This window comes from Apium graveolens, chromosome 11 (assembly GCF_009905375.1).
Source record: "Apium graveolens cultivar Ventura chromosome 11, ASM990537v1, whole genome shotgun sequence".
Taxonomy (NCBI): domain Eukaryota; kingdom Viridiplantae; phylum Streptophyta; class Magnoliopsida; order Apiales; family Apiaceae; genus Apium; species Apium graveolens.
In genome coordinates this window covers 105867862-105877762 of record NC_133657.1, presented here as the reverse complement: position 1 = coordinate 105877762, position 9901 = coordinate 105867862, and positions in this window count along the sequence as shown.

Below are 9901 nucleotides of genomic sequence, written 5' to 3'. Positions count from 1 at the left end.
CTCGGGAAATACTTTCCCAGAAACAACTGACTAAATCTCTCCCAGGTTATAATAGCATCTGTCTCCATGTTTTTCTTGGCCTCCCACCAGTAGTTAGCTTCTCCTTTCAGAAGGTAGGTAGCAAATACAGTTTTCTGCGCCTCATTGATACTCAAAATCTCAAAAGATTTCTCCATTTCCTTTAACCATGCCCTTGCCTCAACTGGGTCGGCTGATCCGTGGAACTCAGGGGGCTTAAGGGACTTAAAAGCCCTGAAAGAGTTTGCCACTGCATTGTTACTTCCTTGAGGGGGTGGGTTGGGTTGACGTTCCAAATTCTGTCTTAGGAGTTGCATGAACTGGCTCATGGGATCCATGCCTGGGTTTGGTACTGGTTGCTCAACCTCGGTTTCTCCTTCTTCAGCCTCTACCTCGAATCCCTCAACATCATACGTTTCCTCTTCCTCTTCATACAGGGAGTCATCCTGTTCCACATAATCCTCATCTTCCTCTTCACTGTGATCTTGGTTTCTATTGTCCTGATTATGGCTTCCCTGGTCCTCAGACCCAGGGTTCGCCCTAGTTCCAATCTTTCTTGGCGGCATGATTCTGATAATAATAAAAACAATTATTGGGAAAAATTCAACGTTAGGTCACAATCATATACAACATTGTGCCTTGCACAGCTCTTATAATGGGGAGAACGTATATCGCAATTCTATTATTTTAAGAAAGTTCTAATACGAAGTGCAGTAATAACAATAATAAAACAGTGATCCCGTCACTATGGAACTGAACTGAAAGGAAACAAATATATACATAATGCGAGAATACATAGTTTGATCTGGTCAAAAGTACAACAGTGCTACAGTCATCTGTCCCAAAAGTGATACACAAGAGTCTATCTGTCTAGTCAGAAAAAGGGATGCTATATACAAGTCAACTATCCCGGAAAATTGGCTCTTACTAAGGCCTCGGCTAACTAGACAACTAGACTATTCCATCATCAATCCTGAATCACACACCGGAACGGGTCAGCTCCCAAACCCTTTCCATCGCACGACGGAAGATATAGTCGGCCTGCCGCCTAGAGATCCTACCATGCCTGTCCCCCTGGAGAGATCTGAGTCTCGCTCGGGACGTGAGCTCTATCCCTGTAAGCTCCCTCCTCAAGGATCGGGGTATAGAAGCCCTGGTCTCATAAGCTCGGGTACGCCTACCCGCCCTCTCTGCATCCAACTCCCTCCTGGCCTCATCCAGTCGGGCCTCGGCAACAGCCACTCGGGTCCTCAAAACATCCTGAACATATCCATGAGCTAACGAAAACTGCCTCTGGGCAGGGTCAAGAGGTGGTGAATCTGGAGCCGCTGAGGGTGCCTCCTCGGTCTGCCTAGGCTCGGAAGTATGGGTCTCTGAGCTGTCATCATCAGGAATCCAAGATAGTGGTGGAGGGGTAGGGGCTCTGACCACCGGAAGTGTGGGTAAAGGGATACCAGCATACACTACCATAGATCCAACACGCTCCTCAGCTACTGGGACCTCATCCGGGTCCTCCTCATCTGGAATAGCAATAACCTCTGTCTCTGACTCCTCTGAGGGGTCCTCCTCATCTGAAACAGCAATGACCTCCGTCTCAGGCTCCTCTGGGGGGTCCTCCTCATCCTCCTCCATCTCAGGCTCCTCCTGATCCTCAACATCCAGCAATGCCTCATCATGCTCATGCTCGTACATCTCAGGGTCCTCCATCTCAGGCGCCTACACATTGAACGAGCTAAGTTACTATCATGATACTTATAAGGGTTCCCGTAAGGGTTTTAGCTGTCAGTACTACTTTAAGTAGTCCGACCATGAACTTGGCAAGAGTTCTTATTATCTTTGTGAGTTTATTATTTTATCGTCGCATCATCTCTGAGGTTTATAACGCTTAGCTCTGATACCATTTCTGTAACACCCCCAGATCCGGGGTCGGGAATCCGGGTTGTCACGGTCTTTCTTTCCACAATATCACTTTACTTAATTAATAATAAATACCCTCATGCTGTGACCCCACACTAACACACACCACAACTCGTTATAGTCTCAGAGATGAAATTGAAATAAGTACAAGTCTTTGAATCCACAATTTAAAATTATTACAACCCAAAATGATTACTTGATAATTTACAGTTAATTGCCATTATCTGCCACAAGTTATAATTATACATAATTGGATTCTCAAAAGTAGGTGGTCTAAACTACAATGGATCTACCTCTGCAGCTATAGCAGCTACAATATCAGCGGGAAGACGCGGGACGCTTCCCACGCGCTTGCGCTGGGTCTGCTGGAGTCTGGCCATCTCTCCTAACTGTTGTTGTGTGATGAAGAAATAAAGCAAGAGTGAGCCTTACAGCTCGCAAGATAATATGTAGTGATAACAATAATACCAGTATCTAAATGGATACTTACTAAAATCTTTATCGTGTGTAAGATAATTACTTACTAGATATAAGTAAAAACAAGGAATGAAGTTACCAATACTTCCCCACACTTATATCATTTATAAAGCTACTTGAACTATCACCGTTCAAAGTATAATAAAATTCACGAGGTCATCCCATAGATGAGACCACAAATAAACTTGAAAATATTTGATCTTTGAAATATTTTGAAAAGAAATGAAGTTACGAGATACTTCATTCAATGGATACACCAATAAAAATGTTTGACCCTGTCAATGCTTCGGCAACCACCCATTAGTAGACTTTCGATCGAAATGCTACGGGTAGTGTTGCAGAATTATCCAAATGGATGATGAACTCATTACGGGAGTTTACCGCGCCAGGAAGACCACTTACGATGATCAGTCGTAGTAGTACAACCCCACCATTTTCTACATGTAGAGGAGAACCTGTCGGATTTACTTGTCAACCGAACACTGAACTCCTAAGGAATGGACCGCCTTAGCGGAACTTCCAGGCCATTTGGGCCAATATAATAAGGCTGGGCCGGCGCTACTCGACCACTTACGCCACTCCTAGTTCAGATGAAATCCATGACTCTGAAACGTAAAGCTCGTTTCCCCCTTTCCCCAAGTAGAAACTTGTTGATACGGCTCCACCAAGAAGTCGTACCTAGTTGGAAAGGAAAACTCACCGATATTTCCCAGGCGATGCCTGTTAATGGATTAACTTGTTCCAAGAATTTTACTTCCCGAATATTGGGTAAGTAATCAAAAACTCTTTTACCAAGACAGCAACCTTGTTGCGAATATAAAACACACCACCGAGCCGGATCCCCCAGGTTTTGAGCGAGTATTTAAATCCCCTTTTTAAAAGGAAGATCTTAAATATAAAAATAGTTTTGGGATCCGCTCTAACTTTTGAAAATCATTTTAAAGACTCGAAAACACTTTAAAGAGTGTTTGGAGTAAAACTGATTTAATGAAGTAAATCAGTCCCCAGAATATTTAGAAAATGCCTGAATATTATTATTTAAATAATATTCCCATAAAAATAATCTTTATAAAATAATTGAAGTAGAAGTATTAAAACTTATACTTGAAATGAATAGCAAATAATCAAAGATATACTTATACGAAAGTAATATCTTTATTTGAATAATCAAAAATAAGTTTGATTATCGACACCTTATTCTTTAATAAATTAAAGAATATATCTCAGCAAATAATCGGAGTCATAGATCCTCAAATGAATATTCAAATAATATTCAATAAATAAAATACGCTGAGTCATAATACCTCGAATGAATATTATAAATAATATTCATTAAATAAAATAAAGGAGTCATACATCCTCAAATGAATATTCAAATAATATTCAATAAATAAATAAAAGGAGTCATAAGTCCTCGAATGAATATTCAAAATAATATTCATTAATAAAATAAAGTTTAAAGTTATCGAATAAACCTTATTCGATTAATAGTTTGGAAAACTATAACCATATATATATATAAATATATATATATAAATATATATATCCATATCCATATAAAATCTACTCGGGATCCTCGACTCCCGGTTTTAGAAAATATTTTCACCTTTGGGTCCCTATACTAAGGGTATATGCAAGATACAACTATCCTCTAGCATAGGTATTATCAAATGAACCAACAGATATATATTTCAAGAATATGAAACAGGCATGCATATATACCATATTAGCATACTCCAATATATTGCAAAATTTGCTAATAACAATCATGCAATATCACAAGATAATGCATATACATATATTTACATCACAACAACAGTATAACGGGTAGAAAACTTGCCTGAGCGACTTGGGGGTGAGAAAGGCTCGGGACGAGTCTGGCAACCTATAAACAACAAGTAAGTTGGAATTAAACCAAAATCACTTGTAAGTCTATGCTTTAACTAACTTAGACTCTAATGCTAGTTTTACGCTCACCGATTCGCTTAAGTCACTCGGGTACCCTCGGCTCCACCATTTTTAATAACTTGACCTTTACGAGTTTTAACGCGATTCCTTCGCGAATGACTTACCAACTGCCTAACACACTTACCATAAATGTTTCACACATTAATTAATCCTTTTTGGTCTTTAACCTACATTCCAAAGTAAGGCGAGGGAAAAAGTTTCGTTCGTGAAACGCCGTTACTTGAAACGGTCGTTTCTCCTAAACCGTAAATCGGAATCGGACGAACTACATATCAAAACGAAGCTCGTAACATGAGCTATCTAAATATGGCAGTGGTCACAATTTAGCAGGGGGTTCTCGGGTCCTAATGCTATGCACAAAAACAGTCCAAAGAAAATCGGACGTTACGACGGCTATGTTTACGCGATTTCCCATTTTTAAACTACCCACAATCAACACAAACCATCCTCAAATCCAACACACAACAAAAACCCATCCTTATCACATCATAACAACCCCAACCAATTCAATTTAACCATTCATACTTATGCTTAAACTTTACTTTAATCATTCTTAAGTTTCTTTAAATCAAAACCACAAAATTACCATCTCATTTCACTACCATACCAAATCTCAACCTCTAATCATAACAACAAGATACCATAACATCCTACTCATCAAAATCACCTTATAATATATATGAACCTAGGGTTTGAAAATGGTATACCTTCCTTGAAGTGGTGGGTTGAGCTAGGAAGCCTTAAGAAGCTTGGAGAAGCCTTAGGAAAGCTTGGATCTTCAAGAAAAACAAGAAAAAGTTCAAGTTAAAAACTTGAAAACACTATTCATTGTCTTCTTCATTGATTAAATGGAGAAGCTAGAGAAAGAATTAATGGCTTAAACTCATGATATAGCCATTACTAAGCATAAAGATGGTTAGGGAATTTTCTTACCAATTAAGGATGCTTTGATCTTGATTTTTGAAAATTTTATGCCTTGGAAAATGAAGAAGGCCGAGAGCAAATATGAGGAATATGCCTTGGCTGATTTTTTGATGAAATGATTTGCTAGTTGGTTGGCTTGGTTTTGTTTTTGATTTAGCAAATTACCACCTTGTCCTTGAATTTGTGTGGTCCTAAATCAACCACACTTCCTTCCTTCCATGTCATGCTTATGTCACCCTTATGATGTCATCCTCCCTTCCTTGTCTTCTTTCTATTGGTTGGATGACATCACTCCCCTTAATCCCTTTGATTAGCTTCCTAATCGTTTGCCTAATGACCGCTGATCTGTTGTACGGTTCGCTTAACTTTCGTTCTCGTTTATCGTTTGAAGGATCATACCCGGGATCTTATTACTTAGGTTCCCTTGACCTTTCTCAATACATTATATTCCTTTTTATGATCCTCTATTATAATCCTTTAATTTAAATCCTTTTTATCCTGTTACCTTATACTCAATTCTCTCCGTATCTTGTGGATTTCCGGGAAAAACCAAAGTGTTCGGAATTGGGTTCTGACGATATTTACATACACTTATATACTTCATATAGTACTAATAAAATCCCAGAATATCCATAACAGAACCCCTACATAGTGTGGCGTGAAAAGTTTTCTCATTCAGCTAAAACACTATTCACAAGGGTTACAAAAAGTTGAAAAATTTTGGGGTTATTACAATTATAATGTAAAGATCGATCTATTATCTATACATTTTGCTGTCCTGAGAGAGTTTAGGACTGGTAATGTATCTTTTTGCAGTTCTGCTAGGAGGTTGTGTATTTTCACAGATGTCTCTCATGCTTTAGTTATATGGATTGAAAATATAATGGAAGGACATGTTAACAACTAATTTACAACCACTTTCGTTTAATTACTGCACAAAATTAATTTATTATAACTATCAAAATAATATTTAAGTGAGATTTTTAAATTATTAGTAAAATTGCTTTCAAATAAGTATTTATTGTAGGCCCAGTAAATAAATTTCATGATTATGATGGTGTAATATGCCCAAATTAAATATTTTTAGAGTAAATTATACATTTAATTCAAATCACAAAATCACTTTTATTCTAAATTATTAGCACAAGATTATAGGTTTGAAATAAGGATGAAAGCAAAGCTAAACCAAACGCCTTAGGAAAACATTTATAATTTATTAAAGAGAGAATTGCATTCTTATCTCTTAAATTTGGTCAAAAATTAATTTTGTATATCTATTTTCATAAATTACTGTTTGCATCCTCCTTTTTGAAATTCTTTTCAAGTTGTACCATTTTTACCAAAATTTGTCAATTATTTAGCCAAAATTATTGTCTACAACAACATACATTATCTATTCTTGAAAAGAAAAAATGAGATATATTATAGGAGACAATAATTAGAACTAATTAATTAGGCAAAAAGGGTGCATGATGAATCAAATTTCAAAGTAGAAGGATGTGAACTAAAATTTATAAAAATAGGTATACAAAATTAAGTTTTGAACAAATTTAAGTGGTGTAAAATGCAATACTCTCTTTACTAAAAGATGGTGTTGAGAGATAATATAAAAGTGGTTGTTTGTTTGAAAGTAAATTTAATAGCATAATATTAATTTTGTCTTATATTTCACTTACATCCAAACTCAACTAAATACTCTACTCAACTAAATAGTCCTAGCTCTCAAAGTTTAATAATTCATTTAAAATATATTTTCCCAAAAAACTTCTGCAATTTTTACAAGATAAACTATTTATAAGAAATTATGTATCAAAAATGATTATTCATGAATTATTTTTGTATTTTAAAAAGTTAGCTAATATTATTTTTTATCCCTTTTTTATTAATTAGAGATTATAAATGTGGTGAGTGTATGACGTTATTGGAACAAGAATTAGTTGTGCAAGTCAAGCCATTGAAAACATGCATATACACACTTGTTTTTGGCATAGTTGGATAAAAATAAAATATACAATCCCGTATAATGTGAATTAAATTTTATGGTGAAACCGTTATTCAATATATTCCTTTTCTTTTGATTAATCTTATATTACATATTATTTCAAGGGTACGTTTATAAAAAGTAACTATTAAATTTTTTTTTAAAAAAATACTGTTAGCCAAAGGGCCTAAGATGTGCAAACGGAACAAATATGAGTATATTTAGTTATATTATGTTATATTTTATTGTTTGAAGTTGGGCTTTCATAGTATATAAAGAAGTTATTAGCAAAAAATTAGCAAAAAAAAGAAGCAGAGGTGACTCCTAGTACAGTTCTTGCCATCTACATATTTTGGAAGAGAACAAGTAATATTGCTAACATCCATTTACGACAAATTTATAACAATTGCTATTTTTTGATAAAAACAGTATGCACTTGCTATATAGTGTAGATGTATTTATTTGAAAATTATAACTTTATAACTTTTTACGTGTTATTTTGATTTAATTTCATATTTTATTACATTTTATAATTTTTAAATTTTTCTGAAAAAATATAAAATTAATTGGTGTCATTAAATTACCGTTAACCAAACATAATTTTATTAGTAACTATGTAAAATTTAGTATAGTGAAACAAGATCTCAATGCAGTTGTAATAATTAACTTGCATTATTATATGTCAAATAAGAAAAACTATCAATTTTAATAATAATTTAAAATTTTCAACAGGAAAAATAGTTTAGGATATTTTTTAATTGCAATCAAAAAGTAAAAATCTAGAAACAATTGAGCCCAATATTTTTTTCAGTTATGAACTGCACCAGCTCTACTTGTGCCCAAATTAAACAGTCCCTTGAAATTTTATGATTAACTTTGTTAACTTTTACAATTTTCACCGGTTTACGGTAGTCACAGAGAAGAAACCAAGTAAAAATAGATTGAATCAGGAAGAGGAGTGATAGATAAAACACTAAATATTAGAAAAAAGAGAAAAAAATACAGGATACAAATGGTCACACTGACTGGGAAACCCTAGTATACTGCTATCTTTATTTAATTTATTAAAAAATTCTCGACTACACAAGTCTCTCTCCCTCTCTCTCTCTCTGTGTAGCCGGTGCATGCAGGTGGTTGCTCACTTGCCATTAGAGCTGTTGGCAGAAGCAGCTGGTGCAGCTGCTGGCTGCACCGGAGGAGCTAATGACAGGTAATTCGGTGGCAGATAATGAATTTCCGTATGGGATATAACCCTTAGTAAATCTTCGAATCTCTTGCCACAAACATAACATCTGCGAGCCATTACCTGCCGATAAGTAAAAGATTGCCAAATGAAATTAAAAAATAAGAAGAATATTAAATCTATTATAGTGTAAAGATGGATCTATTATCTGTACCTTCTGCTGTCTTGAGGGAGTTTGGGACCGGTGGTGTATCTTTCTGCAGTTCTGCTAGGAGCTTGTGTATTATGACAAATGCCTCCCAGGCTCTAATTATATAGATTGAGAAATGGAAGGGCATATTTGTCAAATCAACTAATTTACAACCACTCACAAAATTAATTTACAGTTAAATCTCTTAAAAGTAATATGGTTGGTAACAAAAAAATATTATATTACTTTATCGAGAATAAATATACATTGTGTTCATTATATTAGAACCGGAGAAAAATATTATATTAGCGAGATTATTACTTTATTGATTATTATTTTATCAAGAACTGTATTTTTCTCACCAAAATAATATTTAAGTCAGATTTTTAAGTTATCGATAAAAAACGCTTTCAAATATGTATTTATTGTAGGCCCCGTAACTAAATGTCATGATTATGATAGCATAATCTGTACAAATTATTCTTTTTCAGTAAATTATACATTTAATCTATATCAAAAAACTACTTTTATTTTAAATTATTAGTACAAGATTTTAGGTTTGAAATTAGGATGAAAGTCAAGCTAAACCAAACACCTTACAGATATATTTATAATTTACTCAAAGATGATGCTTGGAGATAATGTGGAAGCGGTTGTTTGTTCGAAAGTAAATTTAATAGCATAATATTACTTTTGTCCTATATTTCACTTGTGTCCAACTCCAAACTCAACTACAGAGTCCTCGCTCTCAATGTTTCATAATTAATTTAAAATATAATTGCCCAAAACACTTTTGCAACTTTTACAAGATCCATTATTTACGAGGAAAGGTAAATATGTCTGAAAATTGATTATTCATAAATTTACTTTTGTACTTTAAAAAGTTAGTCAAGTTATTTTCTTTTCGTTATAAATCGGAAATTCTATATACGGTGAGTCTAGGACGTTGAGTCGTATAAGAATTAATTGTGAAAATTAATGTCTATAAAAATATGCATACACGGCTCGCGGGTTGGCTAATTTGGTTAAAGAGAGATAACCATCCTCTTCATTACAAGTTCAAATAAATTTATCCAGTGCGCACCCGAAAAGTAGCGGTTGCGGGTTATCTACGATAAAAAAAAATACATACATAATAGTTGTTTTTTGACGTAGTTGATAAAAATAAAATATACAAGTCTATATAGAGTCCGAATTAAATTTGGGTGAAATTGTAGCATTACTTTTTTTTTTGAATAAATTT